The sequence below is a fragment of the Aegilops tauschii genome, chromosome 2 (assembly GCF_002575655.3).
Source record: "Aegilops tauschii subsp. strangulata cultivar AL8/78 chromosome 2, Aet v6.0, whole genome shotgun sequence".
NCBI classification, from domain to species: Eukaryota; Viridiplantae; Streptophyta; class Magnoliopsida; order Poales; family Poaceae; genus Aegilops; species Aegilops tauschii.
Genome location: NC_053036.3, coordinates 407,130,369 through 407,154,769, shown reverse-complemented (window position 1 = coordinate 407,154,769; position 24,401 = coordinate 407,130,369). Strand labels below are relative to the sequence as shown.

Below are 24,401 nucleotides of genomic sequence, written 5' to 3'. Positions count from 1 at the left end.
GTTCTTCAGAACCAGTTTTCTTCTCCCACATTTTCTATCCCTATGTCCGCCCCATACATAACCTAGCGCCATGAGGACTGAACGAACCTAGCACCGTCGCCTCTAGTCTCTCTGATCGCATCCATAGATGGGCAATTCCTAGCACAACTCCTCCCCGGTCTCCCCTCTCATCTGCCCTCCTCGCCACCTCCGGAGGCCACTGGCGGCTAAGCCGTGCCATTGCCAAGGATGGGGTGGCAGGGCGTTTCTGCGTGAGGACGACGACCTTGGTGTTGGGAAACGTAGCATGCAATTTCAAAAATTTCCTACGCTCACGCAAGATCTATCTAGGAGATGCATAGCAACAAGAGGGGGAGAGTGTGTCCACGTACCTTCGTAGACCGAAAGCGGAAGCGTTAGTTTAACGTGGTTGATGTAGTCGAACGTCTTCGCGATCCAACCGATCAAGTACTGAACGTACGCCACCTCTGAGTTCAGCACACGTTTAGCTCGATGACGTCCCTCGAACTCTTGATCCAACAGAGGGTCGAGGGAGAGTTTCGTCAGCACGTCGGTGTGGTGACGGTGATGGTGATGTGATCCGCGCAGGGCTTCGCCTAAGCACTACGACGCTATGACCGGAGGAGTAACTGTGGAGGGGGCACCGCACACGGCTAAGAGAACAATTGATGTGCTATGGGGTGCCCCGCTGCCCCCGTATATAAAGGAGGAGAGGGAGGAGGCCGGACAAGGGGCGCGCCATGGGGGGAGGAAACCGACTTGGACTCCATGTCCAATTCGGCCTCCCCCTTCCTTCTTCCGGAGGGGGAAAGGGGGAAGAAGAGGGAAGAGGAGAAGGAAAGGGGGGGCGCCCCCTCCCCTAGTCCAATTCGGACTCCCCATGGGAGGGGGGCGCGGCCACCCCTTGTGGGCTGCCTCCCCTTATCCCCTATGGCCCATGTAGGCCCATTACTTTCCCCGGGGGGTTCCAGTAACCCCTCGGTACTCCAAAAAATACCCGAACCACTCCGAAACCATTCCGGTGTCCGAATCCATCATCCAATATATCAATCTTCACCTCTCGACCATTTCAAGACTCCTCGTCATGTCCGTGATCTCATCCGGGACTCCGAACAATCTTCGGTCACCAAAACACATAACTCATAATACAAATCGTCATCGAATGTTAAGCGTGCAGACACTACGGGTTCGAGAACTATGTAGACATGACCGAGACACATCTCCGATCAATAACCAATAGTGGAACCTGGATGCTCATATTGGCTCCTACATATTCTACGAAGATCTTTATCGGTCAAACCGCAATGACAACATACGTCATTCCCTTTGTCATCGGTATGTTACTTGCCCGAGATTCAATCGTCGGTATCATCATACCTAGTTCAATCTCGTTACCGGCAAGTCTCTTTACTCGTCCCGTAATGCATCATCCCGCAACTAACTCATTAGTCACATTGCTTGCAAGGCTTATAGTGATGTGCATTACCGAGAGGGCCCAGAGATACCTCTCCGATACTCGGAGTGACAAATCCTAATCTCGATCTATGCCAACCCAACAAACACCTTCGGAGACACCTGTAGAGCATCTTTATAATCACCCAGTTACGTTGTGACGTTTGATAACACACAAGGTGTTCCTCCGGTATTCGGGAGTTGCATAATCTCATAGTCAAAGGAATATGTATAAGTCATGAAGAAAGCAATAGCAATAATACTAAACGATCATTATGCTAAGCTAACGGATGGGTCTTAATCATCTTTGATTAACGAGCTAGTCAAGTAGAGGCATACTAGGGACACTTTGTTTTGTCTATGTATTCACACATGTATCAAGTTTCCGGTTAATACAATTCTAGCATGAATAATAAACATTTATCATGATATAAGGAAATATAAATAACAACTTTATTATTGCTTCTAGGGCATATTTCCTTCAGCCTCGGCTTTGGCAACGCCACCACTCATGACCGATGTAGTGGTAGCGACGCCAACGTGGCATCTTGAAGCGGATTGCGCGGCCTGATGCAAAGCACGTGGCGAGGCTTGTCGGATCATGCAGAGTTGACGCGATGCATTGAGCATCGGCTCAGTCTTATGGGGAGGTTGTGTGTGGCGCTCTTCTCCTTCACCGGTGCCGGCGAAAGCCGCTGAGGCCGGTTCAGGCTCGATGGCGCGGGCCGGAGTAGGCCCTTGCTCACTTCACCATCGAAGCGGCACATATTGCGACAACGGTTGCTAGACATTGTTCTGACACGCACGACAACCATCGATTGAATGGAAGTGCGACAATTTTCGGAACCGATGTGATGGTGGCATACCTTCCAATGATTTTCCTTTGGTCGGCTAATTCTGTGTGAGCAGGCCCATAAGGTGGTGGAAGGCAACAATGGCGGCAAACACCATGGATGTATTCTCTCTGGGTGTAAACTCATGATCTAGCTCTTTCGTTGAAGGCAACGTCAACGTTTATGCGTTGTTTCCTTGTTGAAGATGTTGGTTCGAACATTTTCTTCAGGGGTGATAGTCACTGGTATGACGTGTTGGACCAGCCAACATCGGTACACAGGCGATGGTTCCTTCTTGAAGGCGATGTCTTGGAGCGTTGCACCTCGTGTCTGCTAATACATCGTTTTCTTCTTGTTTTGGTTAGATGATTTGTTCGGCATCAATGTTTGGCACTATTTTTAACTAGTTAGTTGCACGTGCTGCACGTTAATACTTAATCATGCACAACAATAATGAATACTCAGCATGACACGACTCACAGAACATTTTCCATTTTTCAATGAGCATTGCAAAAAATAGTGTCCATGAATGTTATAAATAAAGCATATCATAGGATGGAAGAGATCATAGACAAATTAATTACTAACTTTTTAGGTGAAGCTGATAAAAAATTAATTCAAAGATTTCGGTATTTATCAGTTGCAAGAAAGTTGAAAATGAGACCAGTCGATTTAACCTAGCGTCTGATGCCGGGACATGTGTGATGGTGAGGCCAAGCCAGGAGTGACCTGGAGCCGGGGACTACGCGACAACACCATTTTCGGTGGAGCGGGAGTCATAGGTTGATGGGCTTGGGTGTAATGGGGGTGTGGGGAGCTCGCCGGCGATGGAATCTGGCAAGGTTTAGAGGGAGGCCGAGGGGGCAAAGGAGGTGGAGTCGAGCAGGGCAGAGACGCAGGGTGGTCCGCTGTTGGGCCGACGTCGGGCAATGGTTCTATAAAGAAGAAGAAGAATGCCAAAATGAGGAGGAATCTGAAGTTGTGGCCGCTCGACCTGAATTGGACTGTGGACATAACTTACTTAAATAAATTCTTTATAGGCACATGAATGTAGGTGGCCCCTTAATTCAACATTTAAGGGAGTTGTTAAATTTATTTTTGCTTGTCTTTTATCTAGAGAATTTTTCCACATGCCCTTTACCCCACTTAGTGCACAGTGTCAATAAAAACCTGAAATAAACCATTTGTGATTATTCTTTCATAAAGATTTAAAACATGTAAAGTTGATTCTCATGCCAAGGCCCATACAATGGATGAGGCGAAGGTACAGGGTGCAGCATAATAAAGTATTAACAATATTTAGACAAATTTTCCTAAATATTAAAATAATCACAACTCACTCATCTTGAATCTGAACACGAAAACGACGATAAATTATTTTGGTACGTTCTCAATATGTGGTTATCATTTTATCTAAGACACGTGTGTTCCTTTATGAAATAATTGTATCATTAACATATATCTTTTCAATTATTGATTTTTACAATACAGAAGATAATCTATTCACATTATGTCCATATGATTTACGTAGTTGGGAAGGTATGAAATGTAAATATTTTTTGGTGCAAATCATACATATTTAACTCCATGCAAATATTGCTTTAAATACAGATCGATAAGTACTGTAATAGAAGAAATAATACTATTTACTTTAGGGAAGTACATAATAATCCAAAATAATAACAAATGAAAAAATAAATTGGCAGGTGGACCAGCAGGTCGCTTATTTTTTTTCTGGGAGAACACATCAACACGGATTGGTCTTTATTTTGTACTATTATCCAGCCAATCGTGGAAACTTGAAGCATTTGAGGTTGACTTTTCTTCTGGAGGTTTGTACCGAGCTGGCCTTCCTTTTAGGTTGTGAAAAAAAATCGGTAGAGTAGCTGTCAATTTTTTTATAAAAGAATCCTCTGGAGTTTACTAGAATGATGCAGGATGGACCCGTATGTCACATGCTCAGTACCAGTCTGAAGGATGCCATGTGCGCATGCAGGAGCCAGGCTGCACCATGGCGAATCCCTGGAATAACAGCCGTAGGATTTTCTTATCCAACGGTATGTATTGCACCAGAATCCAAGCAAACAAATGTGAGCCATTCGATTGAAACTATCCAATGGTCCATATTATGAGTTACTCGTACACTATATAGGAGTATAGATATATGTCTATGTGCATCAACTGTTGCAGAGGCGAGGCCGGGGTTTAACCTTCTTCTTAAAAAACACTTATCGAACTTTGTTGGAACTCCCTAGTGAGTGCATGTGTCATGTGATCAAACATATGCAAGATATTATTAATTCAAATAAATGTTCATGCAATCAAATCTCATGGAAACATCATCTAGTTTGAAAAAAAATGTGTACTCCCGGCCTCTCTGCATAAGATGATACACATAATCATCTCATTGCACAACTATCGATGTCATATAAAGTGTAGAATTTAAAAAAAAAATAGAAGGTAGGTAATTCTCAAAAATGCTACTGGCATGGAAGCAAAAGAAACATTGCTTTTATAACTAGAATGAAACCAATGATCTTATCTATTTTCTTGATCGTTTGCCAGCCTCTTGTGGCATAGGATTCACGTACGTGGCTTTCCTTCTGCCACCACCTACTAGTATAATGAATTTATTTGGAAACAGCTAGCCGGGGTTAGTCCCAAATTTATCATATTATGAGCAATTTGAATTTTCAGTGCAACCGTTGAGAGACGGTAACATGTGGTACATTAACTAGTTTTGTTGTTGAGTCACTAAGAGCATCTACAGCCGGGCCTCTCATACCCGTCTCAAACGCCCGGGCAAGCCGTCCGGTCACAAAAAATCGATCCAACCGGACCTTTCAAACTACGGACAAACGCCCAGACTGACCGGCACCCCTCATATCCAGCCCAAATATAGGGCGGATATGGGGCGGTCCGGGCACATCCGGACGCGTCCGCCTGTCAGGCCCGCCCCACCACAGATCCCACAAAAAACCACAATCCGAGCGGCGAGCTCAAACCCTAGCTCACTTTGTCCCTCTCTCTCGCTCCGACTCCTCTCCCTCACACTTTCCGATCCCATCCACCATGATGAGCAGCTCCAGCAGCGACCGGCTCGAAGCTCGACTACGAGGAGGAGATGGCCCTCCGTATTGCGCTGGAGCGGTCCAAGGTGGAGACCGGCGACAGCTCCGGATCTGGAGCATCGCCTCACCTCCCGCGCCGGTGCAGTGCGGACGCCGGAGCTGGACCCTCCCGCCCCCCGCGCAGCGATGCCCGGTCAGCACAGTCCGCGCCGGCCCCGCGTCGTCTCCTTCCCCCGTTGGCCGCTCCTGCATGCAGCTAGCGCTGGGTGCTTGTGCTCGCGCCTCCGGCCCGCATGTGCACTACGAAGTCGGAGGCGCGCGCCGCGTGCCGCGAGAGGCAGCGTACACGGGAGAGGGAGGCGGCGGAGCAGTCCGCGCGCCACCGCCCCAGGACGGAGCCGGACGCCGACGAGGACGCGCGTCTCCTCGCCTGGGTGTACCGCCGCTCCCTCACGACGGCGGAGACGGACGCTCGCCGCTCTGACAGAAAAATGCCAAGGCGCTCTGGCTAGCTATTGAGCAGTCTGAGCGCGAGGCGAAGGAGGCAGCGACGGAGAAGGCTCGGGTGGCAAGGATGATGCGGGAGAAGGACAGGGCGGTCCGTTGGTGAAGGGGCTCATCGTCCTCTCCGACGGCGGCGACGGCTGCACCTCGTCGTCCAACGACCAAGACCCTCCGCCAGCCATGGACGCCTATAGATGCGTCGGCGACCGGAAGGCCAAAGGCCCAGCGAGGAAGTGGTGATTCCGGCCCCCCTCCTCCTCAATGTTTATATTGTTTTTAGTTGTAGAAGTTTATGAACTTGTCCGTGGACGAACTATAATTTTTTGGATGTGGTGAAGTATGTTATGTCCGTTTGCAGCCGATCTTGTGTTCCTTTGCAGCTTAATTTTGTTGTCCGTCGTTTGATCATGAATGATAGATCAACATGTGCATGAGTAGTATGGATATAAGGTGCCGAATATGAGGTATGCGGATGCAGAATCAGTGCCCGCGGACATGCCCGGGCGCGTCCGAGGGTTTGAGGGGCCGAATTTGCAAGTCCGGCTATAGGTGCTCTAATAGGTTACGTGTAAGAGTCACTTAATCCTGTAACCAATCGGCTGTGATTGAACCTTTTTCCTATTTCACCAAGTTTTCAAATGATTTTTACGTGGAAAATGAAGCCGTAATTCGCCAAGTCAAAATACAACGGGTTTGACGGGAAAAGACACCCCGACACTTGAGGATTCGACTAGAATAGATCCGGTCGCTGTGTGAGATTAGTGGGTACATGACATTAGACGTGCTGCAGCGAAAGCTGTCCATCCACCCCGAATTGGAGCACGCCAGAAAGCAACGTTCGACAGGTGTCGATGGGCAATGAAACAACGATTGACAGTCATTTTTACTGACCATCTAGAGGAAAACCTTGCGCCGTATGGAACTTCGGTTGCAGCACTTTCCGTTTCAAAATAGATGATCCAACTTTGTACTAGTCATTTATTTTGAAATGGAGGGAGTAGTACACTAATATAAGCCGTTTTTGCAGTTCAAATTAGGGAATACTTCCGAGCGGATGGCAACGGTGATCACAGTCTTCACTGACAACTTGAATCCGAAAAGAGGAATAACAGGATACAGCACGGATCACTTCTTTATTCATCCCCACTCTTTATGCAAGCTACTGCAGTTTACGTCACACAGCGAAGAAGGCATTCTCGGTGCCTATATTATTCCTCGACAATTTCCATCTCCGCGAGGTCAGCCGACGTGAACTCGCCCTCCGCCGAGAACAGCACGGTTTCAGCTCTGACGATCTTCTTCTGCGGAATCTGGCCGATCTTGCGCAGGTCGTCGTCGGTGAGCCCCCAGTCGAAGATCCCGAGGTTCTCCTTGAGCCTCTCCTTGCTGAAGCTCTTGACGATCGGGGTCGCCCCTTGCTCGTAAATCCACCTCAGTGCTACCTGAATGAGAAAAGAAAGATGAGTCAGTTGGTGTCATACGGACTGCATGTACTCCGAGCGGTTGCCAGGAGAAACGTGACGGGCGTGGTGTACACTACCTGTGCAACGGTCTTTCCTCTAGCCTTGGCGATCTCCGCGAGCACCTCGGAGTCCAGGACGGCGTTGCCGTCGCCGGACCAGTTCTGCCCTCCCAACGGCGAGTAGGCCGCGACGTGGATGCCCTTCTCGGCGCAGTACTCCCTCAGCTTCCTCTGCTGCCAGACCGGGTTCATCTCCACCTGCACACCACACGCAGCTAGCGCTGAGTCCCAGTGAATATTCAGACCAGTACTACTCGGTGATCTCGTAGTGTTGTGTTCAGCAACCTGGTTGACTGCAGGAGGGACGGTGGCAGCGGCGAGGAGCTTGTGGAGGTGGCTGGTGGTGAAGTTGCTGACGCCGATGGCCTTGGCGAGCCCGAGGCGGTGGCACTCCTCCATCGCGCGCCACACGCCCGCGAAGTCGAACGGGACGGCGTCCTCCCGCTTCACCGGGAAAACCGCCGGCCCGGGCTTCAGGCTGATCGGCCAGTGGATCAGGTACAGGTCCACGTACTCCATCTGCAGGTTCCTGAAGAAACAAACGCCGAGACGATCGATCAAGATCTACAGAACTCAACGGGCAAAAGTCTACTCTAGATCGACCGAGCTTAATTACTGGAGGCTCTCCCGGAGGGACGGGAGCACGAGGTGCGGGTGGCACTGCGTGCACCAGAGCTTGGACGTGACGAACACCTCCTCCCGGGACGCCAGGAGCCCGCGGCGCACCGCCTCCTCGAGGGCCTCGCCCAGGGGCCGCTCCGTCGCGTACATGGAGGCCGTGTCGAAGTGGCGGTAGCCCACCACCACGGCCTCCAGCACGGCCTTCACCGTGGTCTCCGGCACCACCGGTAACTTGGCGGTGCCCATGCCGATGGCCGGCATGGGCCTCGCGTCGCCGGACCGCAGCGCCACCTCCGGCACCGCCGTTGTCGAGGCCATGCGCCGTCTCTGCAGAGTGATTGAGCTTGTCTTGTCTTGTGGTTCAAGTACAGGACGAGCCACCGGCTTTTATACTGGCCGGAGTGACATAAGGACTTACGTAGCTGTTCGTCCGTTTTTCAAAGACAGAGAGGTGGATTTTGGTTCTTCCGGCGGGCATCAATTGTTTTTGGAATGAAACAGGATCCTTGTGCGGCGGAGGCAGTTGTGAAGTAACCACCACAATGCATGCACAATGCACGCACAAAAAAAAACTCAGAGGCCCACATGTCTGCCATACGTCCGTCTCGTAGCCAAGACCCGCCTCAGTTGTTGACTTGTTGTCGCGCTCGCCACAAGAAGTTTGGCTTACCTGTCGAACAAGCAAGAGCCTTCTAGTGTCCATCCGAGCTTGACAGAATTTCGTCGATTTTCTAGGTGCAATTTGTAATCTTTCATTTTTCCTGGAGAGAAGAGAAGATGCTGGCGCGAGACAAGGAGAGATCAGCCAACCGAAGTGGCTGTGGCCTGTGGCCAGGTCCATTTGTGACACTGTCAGTGACGGCTGAAGGCTACCCATCAGCACTGTAGGGAACCCGTCAGGATCATCACAATTGATGATGCCAAGCAGGACCTCATCCAGATAGGTTACAGGGCAGTAGCACCAGAAGCATCTCACCAAATCCTTGTAATTTGGAGTGCATAAATGGCGCATGCATCTTCACCAAATTACAGGTTTAAATGGCGCATGCATCTTCATAATTTGACATCTACGTTTCAACAACATCAACCTCCGAAAGATCGACGCTAGGGTCACCTTCAGGGCAGAGGATCGCCAGCACTGTGACCTTCTTGTACTGCGGTATCCGAGTAATCTTTAACCGGTCTTCGTCGGTCAGTTCCCAGTCAAAGATTTCGAGGTTCTCCTGAAGCCTCTCCTTTTTCATACTCTTGGCTACCATGCTCGCTCCTTGCTCGAAGATCCATCGCAGTGAGATCTGCAGGAAAATGGGAATCAATTGCACTGCTAATATTGAGGTGCAACATTTTTTACTGTAATCCCGTAAGGGAGTTCTGTACGCTGGACCATTGAGATGCAATTGACTAGATATTGCACGCATTTAGGTTGTTCACGAAATTTGACAAATATTTGTTCACATTCTGCATTTATTAGTTCATTTTCTAAACAGACATCATTTCCAATCATGGACGATGCTAGAACCTTGCATGAATTGGTGACAAGGCAGATTTTGGTACATACAAAACAGTTCCTAAGATTGAAGCGATGATTAATACCTGAGCTACTGACTTTCCTCTAGCTTCCGCAATCTCTTTCAGAATTTCAGACTGTAGCACTGCATTGATTTTGGATGTCCTGCTTTGGCCTCCCAGGGGAGAATAAGCAGTCACATGAATTCCTCTCTCTTTGCAGAATTCAATCAGTTTTTTCTGCTGCCAAGCTGGATTCAACTCAACCTGAAAGGTTATCCCATGCATCAAAGAACAATGATAACAATTTAGGATAATCCGGGGCAATTTTTTAAGAAAGGATTTTAAACTAAATCAGCTTCTACTTCTTCTTTGGTTTGTGAAATCATAGAATAAACAAGAGAAGGTTGCATCACCATTACTTGTACGATTGATCAACACAAACCTGATTCACTGCTGGGGGGATTTTTGCAATTTGAAGTAGCTCCTGCAATTTCTTCATTGTGAAATTGCTAACACCAATCATTTTAGCAAGGCCAAGGCGATGACATCCCTCCATTGCTTGCCATACGCCTTTCAAGTCCATCTGGACGATGTCTTCCCTTTTCATTGGGAAGTGAGGTTTGCTGGGCTTTACGCTCATAGGCCAGTGGACCAAGTACAAATCAACATATTCCATTTGAAGGTTTCTAGACATGGCAAGACAAGCTTAGCACAGAAGTGACAGAATATAGCTATAAGGGAAACAAGCTTCTGTACCAGAACAGTAACAGTCTTCGATTCTTGAAGCGAATGTCAAGTATTGGGTTACAATTCTAGTCCATAGCTTCCGGTTAATAAAAAATTGGTCCCACATAAAAATATAGAGATTTAAAATCAATTTTGCACTTTTAGACATAGTTTTATCTCGGAGTTAATAGTGCCTAGCCTGAGCCTGTGCTTTGCTGTTGAAAAGATATGAGTAAATACTAAACTCCATAAGTTTTGATTGCGAACAAACTATATGAGTAAATACTATACTCCATGTGCTGTCTGTTAGTTAACCAAGTTTATTTTAAAATCTTGATTGGTACTCTTTTGTTGGTGCAATTATATACACTCAATTAAAATCACACGGTGAGAAGAAAATGTCAAGAAGTGTCAAATCTCATATATGACTGTTCGGTTTTATATAAAGTTATAGAGTAAGGAATGAAGTTACAATTTGAATATGTCTAACTAGATTCTGCACATTTCCATAGTATCAAAGATAAAATTTGCTTAACATTTGAAATAGTTATAAATCTCGCATAAGATATGTGATATCCGATAACATAAATTTAGAGCTGATTTCATTCCATGTTGTCAACTGTTGCTGGTTTTAAAATATAAAGTTAATTTGCCTTTTAAAATTTCAATTTTCAAATGGAAAGAGTTGTATGGTAAGTTTAATTATAATGCTGGATCGATATGCCGTGTGAGAGTTCATTATAAGTTGCTAGAAAATTGCTTTTGAATCTCAATCACGCCTCAAAGCTGCTGGATCAACAGCCAATTATCCTCATTTTTTCCTCACTCTGTATATAACTTACAAAGTAGAAATTGCAGTTAAGTTTTACTAAATTGCACAATGTCGATACTGAAACTGCATGCTGAATGGTGTCTAGCCGTAAGTAACTGAGATCTACAAAAAATATTCAGGCGAATAAGAATTTAATAAAACTGAAAAGTAAAGTCCAAGGAATGAACCCAAAGGCGGCTTAACTGCAAGCTTTCCTTGAGGGAAGGGAGCACGAGATCCGGGTGGCACTGCGTGCACCACACCTTGGTCGTCACGAACACCTCCTCGCGGGACGCTATGACCCCGCGCCGCGCCGCCTCTGCCACTGCCTCGCCGACGAGGTGCTCGGAGGGGTAAACTGAGGCTGTATCGAGGTGGCGGTAGCCGATCTCCAATGCGGCGAGCACGGCGTTCTTGACGTCCTCTGCCACGAACGGGAACGACGCCGTGCCGATCCCCAGGGCCGGCACCGGCCGGCCGCCGGAACCCGCCAGGAACTCCGGGATTTTGGAGGAGCGGCTGCTGCCGCTAGGCGACGCCATGGTACTACGAGTGACTCTCCGGGGTCTTGGCAGGATTCGGGCAGGGACGATAGTTGAACCCACGAATTTGGAACTTCTATAGAAAGGGCTCAAGGGTTGGATAGCGGCCATGGAAGCGGGGGCTGTTTTTTTCTCTCTGTTTTTTTCTTCTTCTTTTTTTTTCAAAGAAGTTGGGGCTGCATAAAGCTAGGGTGATGCTGATGCCCCTAGGTATGTGGGATCGGATATGAAGAGAAATATGTTCGAATGGTGCAGTGAAAAAGTGTGTTCTGGTGCATAAAGCTGCAAAAATTGAAGCGGAGAGCGGAGATGCATGGCATACATGTGTTGGGGAGAAAAAAAATCAATGTAGATGCCTCATATTACATTTTCTCATGGGGCATGTGTATCCATATGCCACCGTAGTTCATACCCTAAGAGCCAACAGAAAGACCGAGTTGTAGCACCTCCGTGTGCGTTCCATGAAAAGCAATTAGGTTTTTGAATTTGCTGTCAAAGGGCTTTGTTTTCCATTTTTTTTATTTTTGTTAGGGTTTATGTTCTACTTAGAGAGGCGAGGCGGCGACGGCTCTATGAATATATGGAATATCCACGCCTAGCTCCCGTCATGATGGTGCTTCCAGCGCGGTCAGAGGGTGTGCGGAGGTTTGTCTCCGGCGGATCTTGCGGGATTCAGCCGTTGTTTGTCTTCAGTGGATCTGTAGGTCTTCGTTCGTTTGCGTTCATGTGTCTATAGGTTGGATCCTTTCGATCTAAGCTTTTTTTCATCGATGATGGTTGTTGCTCTGGTGCGCTGGTCATGAGGGCCTTAGCACGACGATTTTACGACTGTCTACTATAATAAGGTTTGCCCGACTCGGTAAGGGAGGGGTGATGACGACGTCGCTTCTTCGGCTAGCTCCAGTGCTTGTACTCGTCGCTATATGGTATATGGACCTGGATGTAATTTTTACTTCTGGTGTTCTTTGTACTACCTGACACTTGATAAATAGATCAGAAGTTTTTTCCATAAAAAAGAAGGAATACGGCCTGTTGGATTCCATGTATTATGTGAAAGCTGAAGGCGAGGGATTGCAGGGGATTGATCTTGTTGACAACAATGCTAAGGTGACCGACATGATTAGAAAATATGAAGGTACCAAGAAATTCGTACTAACTATGGTGAGGAATAAGGTGCGGTATGCAAATGTTGTGTCTTCATTGAAGAGCAAAAATTCAGAGAAATGCAGCGCTAATTTTGTTAGATTTGAAGGATGCTTTCCCCGGGGTTTTTTTTGTTGTAAATGAAGTAGGAGTGGTACGTAAAACATATGACGAGTTTGCTCTCAACAGAGTGTCCACTATGAGTCACTTTGGATGTATCACACAAGCCCTAAAGAGTCTAATTTTGTGTTTGTGGCTAGAAATGATAGTGAGAAGGTCATGCCTGAAAAAGAGTAGGATGAGCAGGACATTGCTTACTAGTTTCGGAGGAAAGTGTGCACTATCAGAACTAACACACACAAAGCTGATAAAAATCTTTGTCGGAAGAACAAGAGTAGGAAGAGGATGAAGAGTCATCTGATGATAGATTGAGTGATAGTTTCTACTATATACAAAGGTTTGACCCAATACATGCAGAGAATATGAGACTGAAAGAGGATGAAGAGTGGAAGAAAATATTTGCAGATATCAGGAGGAAGAGGAATGACCCAACACATTCAGAGGAGATGAGACAGGAAGATGATGATGAATTAACCAACACAATTGTAGAGATGAAGAGGAATGACTCATTTCTGCACATGGAGGGCGAAACAGATGTGGACGACATCTATGACACTTAGTCATATGGTCAAGAAATTTCTGTTGAAGAGCTTGTCAAGAAGAAAGCAAAGAGGCGGAGCCCAACAATGAGATCACACTCTCAGTTAGAAATGAAGTTTGTCAGACTAGTCTCCTTCTGATTATGAGGAGGAGCTAGGTCTATTAAATATGAAGATGATGATGGAAATGAGCCCTTATCATTTGTATTGCCTAAAAGAAGAAAGGGCAGAGCAACGGTAATGAAAGAGAGGGTTTGGTATGATGAAGAAAAGGAAAATGCAGAGCAACAATTCATGTTGAAGCTCTGTTTCAGAGATGGCTATCAGTTCAGAGAGGCACTATCTAGAACGCACATTGTGCACAGTAGGAATTCCCATTATCATAGGAACTGCATACACATTGTAATAGTAGACTATAATGAGAACGATAAATTTGGTTGTCCTTGTTATATTGCTACCTCTTCAGCACTGCGTTGGTTTTCCCTTGAAGAGTAAAGGGTGATGCAGCAAAGTAGCGTAAGTATTTCCCTCAGTTTTTGAGAACCAAGGTATCAATCCAGTAGGAGGCCACGCTCAAGTCCCTTGTACCTACACAAACAAATAAGAACCTTGCAACCAACGCGATAAAGGGGTTGTCAATCCTTTCACGGCCACTTGCAAAAGTGAGATCTGATAGAGATGATAAGATAATATTTTGGGTATTTTTATGATAAAGATTAAAAGTAAAGATTGCAAAATAAACGGTGAAAGAAATAGCTTGTTGGCGGGAGATTAATATGATGGAGAATAGACCCGGGGGCCATAGGTTTCACTAGTGGCTTCTCTCAAGATAGCATAAGTATTACGGTGGGTGAACAAATTACTGTCGAGCAATTGATAGAATTGAGCATAGTTATGAGAATATCTAGGTATGATCATGTATATAGGCATCACGTCCGTGACAAGTAGACCGACTCCTGCCTTCATCTACTACTATTACTCCACACATCGACCGCTATCCAGCATGCATCTAGAGTATTAAGTTCATAAGAACAGAGTAACGCATTAGGCAAGATGACATGATGTAGAGGGATAAACTCAAGCAATATGGTATAAACCCCATCTTTTTATCCTCGATGGCAACAATACAATACGTGTCGTTTCCCCTACTGTCACTGGGATCGAGCACCGCAAGATTGAACCCAAAGCTAAGCACTTCTCCCATTGCAAGAAAGATCAATCTAGTAGGCCAAACCAAACTGATAATTCGAAGAGACTTGCAAAGATAACCAATCATACATAAAAGAATTCAGAGGAGATTCAAATATTGTTCATAGATAATCTTGATCATAAACCCACAATTCATCGGATCTCGACAAACACACCGCAAAAGAAGATTACATCGAATAGATCTCCAAGAGAATCGAGGAGAACTTTGTATTGAGATCCAAAGAGAGAGAAGTGTGGCACCCCGGCTCAGAGAAAACCGGAACGCCCCTATTCCAGCCCAGAGATCGAGGAGAAGTCTTCTGGAATACGAAACTGCTTAGCATAGAACAAACCAGCTTTCTATTATTACACGAATATGATTACAAGGTCTCCGATATTACAATGAATAACATCGGCACGGTGACACTACGCCATCCTAAGTTGCTCTATGCAAGCAGTAGAACAACTCGAAGCAGCGGAATAACTCTAGCAGCGGAACAACGACGATAGTGGTGAACTCCACTCCGCAGGGACTCTAGCTGGAACGCTTATCCTGTTGGGGAACGTAGTAATTTCAAAAAAAATCCTACGCACACGCAAGATCATGGTGATGCATAGCAACGAGAGGGGAGAGTGTTGTCCACGTACCCTCGTAGACCGACAGCGGAAGCGTTATCACAACGCGGTTGATGTAGTCGTACGTCTTCACGATCCGACCGATCAAGTACCGAACGTACGACACCTCCAAGTTCTACACACGTTCAGCTCGATGACGTCCCTCGAACTCCGATCCAGCCGAGTGTTGAGGGAGAGTTTCGTCAGCACGACGGCGTGGTGACGATGATGATGTTCCACCGACGCAGGGCTTCGCCTAAGCTCCGCGACGGTATTATCGAGGTGTAATCTGGTGGAGGGGGGCACCGCACACGGCTAAAATATCGTATATCAAGTGTGTTCTTAGGTGCCCCCTGCCCCCGTATATAAAGGAGCAAGGGGGAGGCCGGCTGCCCTAGACGCGCCAAGGAGAGAGGGGGAGTCCTCCTCCTAGTAGGAGTAGGACTCCCCTTTCCTAGTCCTACTAGGAAAGAAGGGGGGAAGGAAAGAGAGGGAGAGGGAAAGGGGGCTGCGCCCCCCTCTCCTAGTCCAACTAGGATTCCCCTTGGGAGGGGGCGCGCCACCTCCTGGCTGCTGCCCTCTCTCTCCCCTCAAGGCCCACTAAGGCCCAATACTTCCCCGGGGGGTTCCGGTAACCCTCCGGCACTCCGGTTTAATCCGAAACTTCTCCGGAACACTTCCGGTGTCCGAATATAGTCGTCCAATATATCAATCTTTACGCCTCGACCATTTCGAGACTCCTCGTCATGTCCGTGATCACATCCGGGACTCCGAACAACCTTCGGTACATCAAATCACATAAACTCATAATATAACTGTCATCGTAACTTTAAGCGTGCGGACCCTTTGGGTTCGAGAACTATGTAGACATGACCGAGACACCTCTCCGGTCAATAACCAATAGCGGGACCTGGATGCCCATATTGGCTCCCACATATTCTACGAAGATCTTTATCGGTCGGACCGCATAACAACATACGTTGTTCCCTTTGTCATCGGTATGTTACTTGCCCGAGATTCGATCGTCGGTATCTCGATACCTAGTTCAATCTCGTTACCGGCAAGTCTATTTACTCGTTCCGTAATACATCATCCCGCAACTAACTCATTAGTCACAATGCTTGCAAGGCTTATAGTGATGTGCATTACCGAGTGGGCCCAGAGATACCTCTCCGACAATCGGAGTGACAAATCCTAATCTCGAAATACGCCAACCCAACAAGTACCTTTGGAGACACCTGTAGAGCACCTTTATAATCACCCAGTTACGTTGTGACGTTTGGTAGCACACAAAGTGTTCCTCCGGTAAACGGGAGTTGCATAATCTCATAGTTATAGGAACATGTATAAGTCATGAAGAAAGCAATAGCAACATACTAAACGATCGGGTGCTAAGCTAACGTAATGGGTCATGTCAGTCACGTCATTCTCCTAATGAGGTGATCCCGTTAATCAAATGACAACTCATGTCTATGGCTAGGAAACATAACCATCTTTGATTAACGAGCTAGTCAAGTAGAGGCATACTAGTGACACTCTGTTTGTCTATGTATTCACACATGTATTATGTTTCCGGTTAATACAATTCTAGCATGAATAATAAACATTTATCATGATATAAGGAAATATATAATACTTTATTATTGCCTCTAGGGCATATTTCCTTCAGTCTCCCAGTTGCACTAGAGTCAATAATCTAGATTACATAGTAATGATTCTTACACCCATGGAGTCTTGGTGCTGATCATGTTTTGCTCGTGGAAGAGGCTTAGTCAACGGGTCTGCTACATTCAGATCCGTATGTATCTTGCAAATTTCTATGTCTCCCACCTGGACTAAATCCCGGATGGAATTGAAGCGTCTTCTGATGTGCTTGGTTCTCTTGTGAAATCTGGATTCCTTTGCTAAGGCAATTGCACCAGTATTATCACAAAAGATTTTCATTGGTCCCGATGTACTAGGTATGACACCTAGATCGGATATGAACTCCTTCATCCAGACTCCTTCATTCGCTGCTTCCGAAGCAGCTATGTATTCTGCTTCACACGTAGATCCCGCCACGACACTTTGCTTGGAACTGCATCAACTGACAACTCCACCGTTCAATGTAAATACGTATCCGGTTTGCGATTTCGAATCGTCCGGATCAGTGTCAAAGCTTGCATCAATGTAACCCCTTACGATGAGCTCTTTGTCACCTCCATATACGAGAAACATATCCTCAGTCCTTTTCAGGTATTTCAGGATGTTCTTGACCGTTGTCCAGTGATCCACTCCTGGATTACTTTGGTACCTCCCTGCTAAACTTATAGCTAGGGATACATCATGTCTGGTACACAGCATTGCATACATGATAGAGCCTATGGCTGAAGCATAGGGAACATCTTTCATCTTCTCTCTATCTTCTGCAGTGGTCGGGCATTGAGTCTTACTCAATCTCACACCTTGTAGTACAGGCAAGAACCCTTTCTTTGCTTGATCCATTTTGAACTTCTTCAAAACTTTGTCAAGGTATGTGCTTTGTGAAAGTCCAATTAAGCGTCTTGATCTATCTCTATAGATCTTAATGCCTAATATATATGCAGCTTCACCGAGGTCTTTCATTGAAAAACTCTTATTCAAGTATCCCTTTATGCTATCCAGAAAATCTATATCATTTCCAATCAGTAATATGTCATCCACATATAATATCAGAAATGCTATCGAGCTCCCACTCACTTTCTTGTAAATACAGGCTTCTCCAAAAGTCTGTATAAAACCAAATGCTTTGATCACACTATCAAAGCGTTTATTCCAACTCCGAGAGGCTTGCACCAGTCCATAAATGGATCGCTGGAGCTTGCACACTTTGTTAGCTCCCTTTGGATCGACAAAACCTTCCGGTTGCATCATATACAACTCTTCTTCCAGAAATCCATTCAGGAACGCAGTTTTGACATCCATTTGCCAAATTTCATAATCATAAAATGCGGCAATTGCTAACATGATTCGGACAGACTTAAGCATCGCTACGGGTGAGAAGGTCTCATCGTAGTCAATCCCTTGAACTTGTCGAAAACCTTTTGCAACAAGTCGAGCTTTATAGACAGTAACATTACCATCAGCGTCTGTCTTCTTCTTGAAGATCCATTTGTTTTCAATGGCTTGCCGACCATCGGGAAGTCAACCAAAGTCCATACTTTGTTCTCATACATGGATCCCATCTCGGATTTCATGGCTTCAAGCCATTTTGCGGAATCTGGGCTCACCATCGCTTCTTCATAGTTCGTAGGTTCGCCATGGTCTAGTAACATGACCTCCAGAACAGGATTACCGTACCACTCTGGTGCGGATCTTGATCTAGTTGACCTACGAAGTTCAGTAATAACTTGATCTGAAGTTTCATGATCATTATCATTAACTTCCTCACTTCTTGGTGTAGGTGTCGCAGAAACTGATTTCTGCGATGATCTACTTTCCAATAAGGGAGCAGGTACAGTTACCTCATCAAGTTCTACTTTCCTCCCACTCACATCTTTCGAGAGAAACTCCTTCTCTAGAAAGGATCCATTCCTAGCAACGAATATCTTGCCTTCGGATCTGTGATAGAAGGTGTACCCAACGGTCTCCTTTGGATATCCTATGAAGACACATTTCTCCGATTTAGGTTCGAGCTTATCAGGTTGAAGTTTCTTCACATAAGCATCGCAACCCCAAACTTTAAGATACGACAACTTTGGTTTCTTGCCAAACCATAGTTCAAAAGGCGTCGTCTCAACGGATTTCGATGGTGTCCTATTTAGAGTGAATGCAGTCGTCTCTAAAGCATAACCCCAAAATGATAGCGGTAAATCAGTAAGAGACATCATAGTTCGCACCATATCTAATAAAGTACGATTACGACGTTCGGACACACCATTACGCTGTGGTGTTCCGGGTGGCGTGAGTTGCGAAACTATTCCGCATTGTTTCAAATGTAGACCAAACTCGTAACTCAAATATTCTCCTCCACGATCAGATCGTAGGAATTTTATTTTCTTGTTACGATGATTTTCAACTTCACTCTGAAATTCTTTGAACTTTTCAAATGTTTCAGACTTATGTTTCATTAAGTAGATATACCCATATCTGCTCAAATCATCTGTGAAGGTGAGAAAATAACGATATCCGCCACGAGCCTCAATATTCATCGGACCACATACATCTGTATGTATGATTTCCAACAAATCTGTTGCTCTCTCCATAGTTCCAGAGAACGGTGTTTTGGTCATCTTGCCCATAAGGCACGGTTCGCAAGTACCAAGTGATTCAAAATCAAGTGATTCCAAAATTCTATCAGTATGGAGTTTCCTCATGCGCTTTATACCGATATGACCCAAACGGCAGTGCCACAAATAAGTTGCACTGTCATTATTAACTCTGCATCTTTTGGCTTCAACATTATGAATATGTGTATCACTACTATCGAGATTCATTAAAAATAGACCACTCTTCAAGGGTGCATGACCATAAAAGATATTATTCATATAAATAGAACAACCATTATTCTCTGATTTAAATGAATAACCGTCTCGCATTAAACAAGATCCAGATATAATGTTCATGCTCAACGTTGGCACCAAATAACAATTATTTAGGTCTAAAACTAATCCCGAAGGTAGATGTAGAGGTAGCGTGCCGACGGCGATCACATCGACTTTGGAAACATTTCCCACGCGCATCGTCACCTCGTCCTTAGCCAAACTTCGCTTAATCCGTAGCCCCTGCTTCGAGTTGCAAATATTAGCAACAGAACCAGTATCAAATACCCAGGTGCTACTTCGAGTATTAGTAAGGTACACATCAATAACATGTATATCACATATACCTTTGTTAACCTTGCCATCCTTCTTATCCGCCAAATACTTGGGGCAGTTCCGCTTCAAGTGGCCAGTCTGCTTACAGTAGAAGCACTCAGTTTCAGGCTTAGGTCCAGACTTGGATTTCTTCTCCTGAACAGCAACTTGCTTGCTGTTCTTCTTGAAGTTCCCTTTCTTCTTCCCTTTGCCCTTTTTCTTGAAACTAGTGGTTTTACTGACCATCAACACTTGATGCTCCTTTTTGATTTCTACCTCCGCTGCCTTTAGCATTGCGAAGAGCTCGGGAATCGTCTTATCCATCCCTTGCATGTTATAGTTCATCACGAAGCTCTTGTAGCTTGGTGGCAGTGATTGAAGAATTCTGTCAATGACGCAATCATCCGGAAGTTGAACTCCCAGTTGAATCAAGTGATTATTATACCCAGACATTCTGAGTATATGCTCACTGACAGAACTATTCTCTTCCATCTTGCAGCTATAGAACTTATTGGAGACTTCATATCTCTCAATCCGGGCATTTGCTTGAAATATTAACTTCAACTCCTGGAACATCTCATATGCTCCATGACGTTCAAAACGTCGTTGAAGTCCTGGTTCTAAGCCGTAAAGCATGGCACACTGAACTATTGAGTAGTCATCAGCTTTGCTTTGCCAGACGTTCATAACTTCTGGCGTAGCTCTTGCAGGAGGCCTGGCACCTAGCGGTGCTTCCAGGACGTAATTCTTCTGTGCAGCAATGAGGATAATCCTCAAGTTACGGACCCAGTCCGTGTAATTGCTACCATCATCTTTCAACTTAGCTTTCTCAAGGAACGCATTAAAATTCAACGGAACAACAGCACGGGCCATTTATCTACAATTAACATAGACAAGCAAGATACTATCAGGTACTAAGTTCATGATAAATTTAAGTTCAATTAATCATATTACTTAAGAACTCCCACTTAGATAGACATCCCTCTAATCATCTAAGTGATTGCGTGATCCAAAGCAACTAAACCATGTCCGATTAACACGTGAGATGGAGTAGTCTCAATGGTGAACATCACTATGTTGATCATATCTACTATATGATTCACGCTCGACCTTTCGGTCTCTGTGTTCCGAGGCCATATCTGTATATATGCTAGGCTCGTCAAGTTTAACCTGAGTATTCCGCGTGTGCAACTGTTTTGCACCCGTTGTATTTGAACGTAGAGCCTATCACACCCGATTAACACGTGGTGTCTCAGCACGAAGAACTTTCGCAACGGTGCATACTCAGGGAGAACACTTTTGTCTTGAAATTTTAGTGAGAGATCATCTTATAATGCTACCGTCAATCAAAGCAAGATAAGATGCATAAAGGATTAACATCACATGCAATCAATATAAGTGATATGATATGGCCATCATCATCTTGTGCTTGTGATCTCCATCTCCGAAGCACCGTCATGATCACCATCGTCACCGGCTCGACACCTTGATCTCCATCATAGTATCGTTGTCGTCTCGCCAACTTATTGCTTTTACGACTATCGCTACCGCTTAGTGATAAAGTAAAACTATTACATGGCGATTGCATCTCATACAATAAAGCGACAACCATTGGCTCCTGCCAGTTGCCGATAACTCGGTTACAAAACATGATCATCTCATACAACACATTATATCACATCATGTCTTGACCATATCACATCACAACATGCCCTGCAAAAACAAGTTAGACGTCCTCTACTTTGTTGTTGCATGTTTTACGTGGCTGCTACGGGCTTAGCAAGAACCGTTCTTACCTACGCATCAAAACCACAACGATAGTTTGTCAAGTTGGTGCTGTTTTAACCTTCGCAAGGACCGGGCATAGCCACACTCGGTTCAACTAAAGTGACAGAGACAGACACCCGTCGGTCACCTTTAAGCAACGAGTGCTCGCAACGGTGAAACCAGTCTCGCGTAAGCGTACGCGTAATGTCGGTCCGGGCCGCTTCATCTCACAATACCGCTGAACCAAAGTATGACATGCTGGTAAGCAGTATGACTTATATCGCCCACAACTCACTTGTGTTCTACTCGTGCATAGCATCAACGCATAAAACCAGGCTCGGATGCCACTGTTGGGGAACGCAGTAATTTCAAAAAAATTCCTACGCACACGCAAGATCATGGTGATGCATAGCAACGAGAGGGGAGAGTGTTGTCCACGTACCCTCGTAGACCGACAGCGGAAGCGTTATCACAACGCAGTTGATGTAGTCGTACGTCTTCACGATCCGACCGATCAAGTACCGAACATACGACACCTCCAAGTTCTACACACGTTCAGCTCGATGACGTCCCTCGAACTCCGATCCAGCCGAGTGTTGAGGGAGAGTTTCGTCAGCACGACGGCGTGGTGACGATGATGATGTTCCACCGACGCAGGGCTTCGCCTAAGCTCCGCGACGGTATTATCGAGGTGTAATCTGGTGGAGGGGGGCACCGCACACGGCTAAAATATCGTATATCAAGTGTGTTCTTAGGTGCCCCCTGCCCCCGTATATAAAGGAGCAAGGGGGAGGCCGGCTGCCCTAGACGCGCCAAGGAGAGAGGGGGAGTCCTCCTCCTAGTAGGAGTAGGACTCCCCTTTCCTAGTCCTACTAGGAAAGAAGGGGGGGAAGGAAAGAGAGGGAGAGGGAAAGGGGGCTGCGCCCCCCTCTCCTAGTCCAACTAGGATTCCCCTTGGGAGGGGGCGCGCCACCTCCTGGCTGCTGCCCTCTCTCTCCCCTCAAGGCCCACTAAGGCCCAATACTTCCCCGGGGGGTTCCGGTAACCCTCCGGCACTCCGGTTTAATCCGAAACTTCTCCGGAACACTTCCGGTGTCCGAATATAGTCGTCCAATATATCAATCTTTACGTCTCGACCATTTCGAGACTCCTCGTCATGTCCGTGATCACATCCGGGACTCCGAACAACCTTCGGTACATCAAATCACATAAACTCATAATATAACTGTCATCGTAACTTTAAGCGTGCGGACCCTTTGGGTTCGAGAACTATGTAGACATGACCGAGACACCTCTCCGGTCAATAACCAATAGCGGGACCTGGATGCCCATATTGGCTCCCACATATTCTACGAAGATCTTTATCGGTCGGACCGCATAACAACATACGTTGTTCCCTTTGTCATCGGTATGTTACTTGCCCGAGATTCGATCGTCGGTATCTCGATACCTAGTTCAATCTCGTTACCGGCAAGTCTATTTACTCGTTCCGTAATACATCATCCCGCAACTAACTCATTAGTCACAATGCTTGCAAGGCTTATAGTGATGTGCATTACCGAGTGGGCCCAGAGATACCTCTCCGACAATCGGAGTGACAAATCCTAATCTCGAAATACGCCAACCCAACAAGTACCTTTGGAGACACCTGTAGAGCACCTTTATAATCACCCAGTTACGTTGTGACGTTTGGTAGCACACAAAGTGTTCCTCCGGTAAACGGGAGTTGCATAATCTCATAGTTATAGGAACATGTATAAGTCATGAAGAAAGCAATAGCAACATACTAAACGATCGGGTGCTAAGCTAACGTAATGGGTCATGTCAGTCACGTCATTCTCCTAATGAGGTGATCCCGTTAATCAAATGACAACTCATGTCTATGGCTAGGAAACATAACCATCTTTGATTAACGAGCTAGTCAAGTAGAGGCATACTAGTGACACTCTGTTTGTCTATGTATTCACACATGTATTATGTTTCCGGTTAATACAATTCTAGCATGAATAATAAACATTTATCATGATATAAGGAAATATATAATACTTTATTATTGCCTCTAGGGCATATTTCCTTCATATCCTAGCTCGCGAACACCGGAACAACACCAAACAAGCAAGCAATCCGGGCGCGACCTGCAAGCTGTCATTACACGCCAGGTCTGTACATTGAATGTACTTGCAAGCTCACAATTAACCAGAAGCATTCAAGACAAACAACAGTATGGCAATTACAAGTTAATCAGGGATTATCATGAGATCATCAGGATAACATGGCATGAACGATATGAACATAATATCGCTAGGACAATATATGATCATGGCATGCACATATAAATCTGATGATATTAGCATGCAACATGATGACACTACATGCACCATTTATTCTGCTCGGGTTATCTCGTAACCATCACATGCATCACTTACCAACCTCGGACATCACACGATCATCTCAGGATCAAATCAAGGTTGGTATAAACAATACCGTAGTAATCATTAAATGACCACAAGGAGCTTGATCTTTACCCACGATTCTCGCACAATATCACGAATATCTAACAACTTGGTATGCTCGATACCACGGTGATCATTCCGACGATCACAACCATGACCAACACTTGGTCT

At 45.8% G+C, this 24,401-nt stretch overlaps 1 pseudogene; it reads right to left on the bottom strand.

The window, feature by feature from the left end:
* Window positions 1–6,878: 6,878 nt before the first annotated feature.
* Window positions 6,879–11,757, bottom strand: LOC109743829 (bifunctional protein STORR-like; annotated as a pseudogene).
* Between the last annotated feature and the right edge of the window lie 12,644 nt (window positions 11,758–24,401).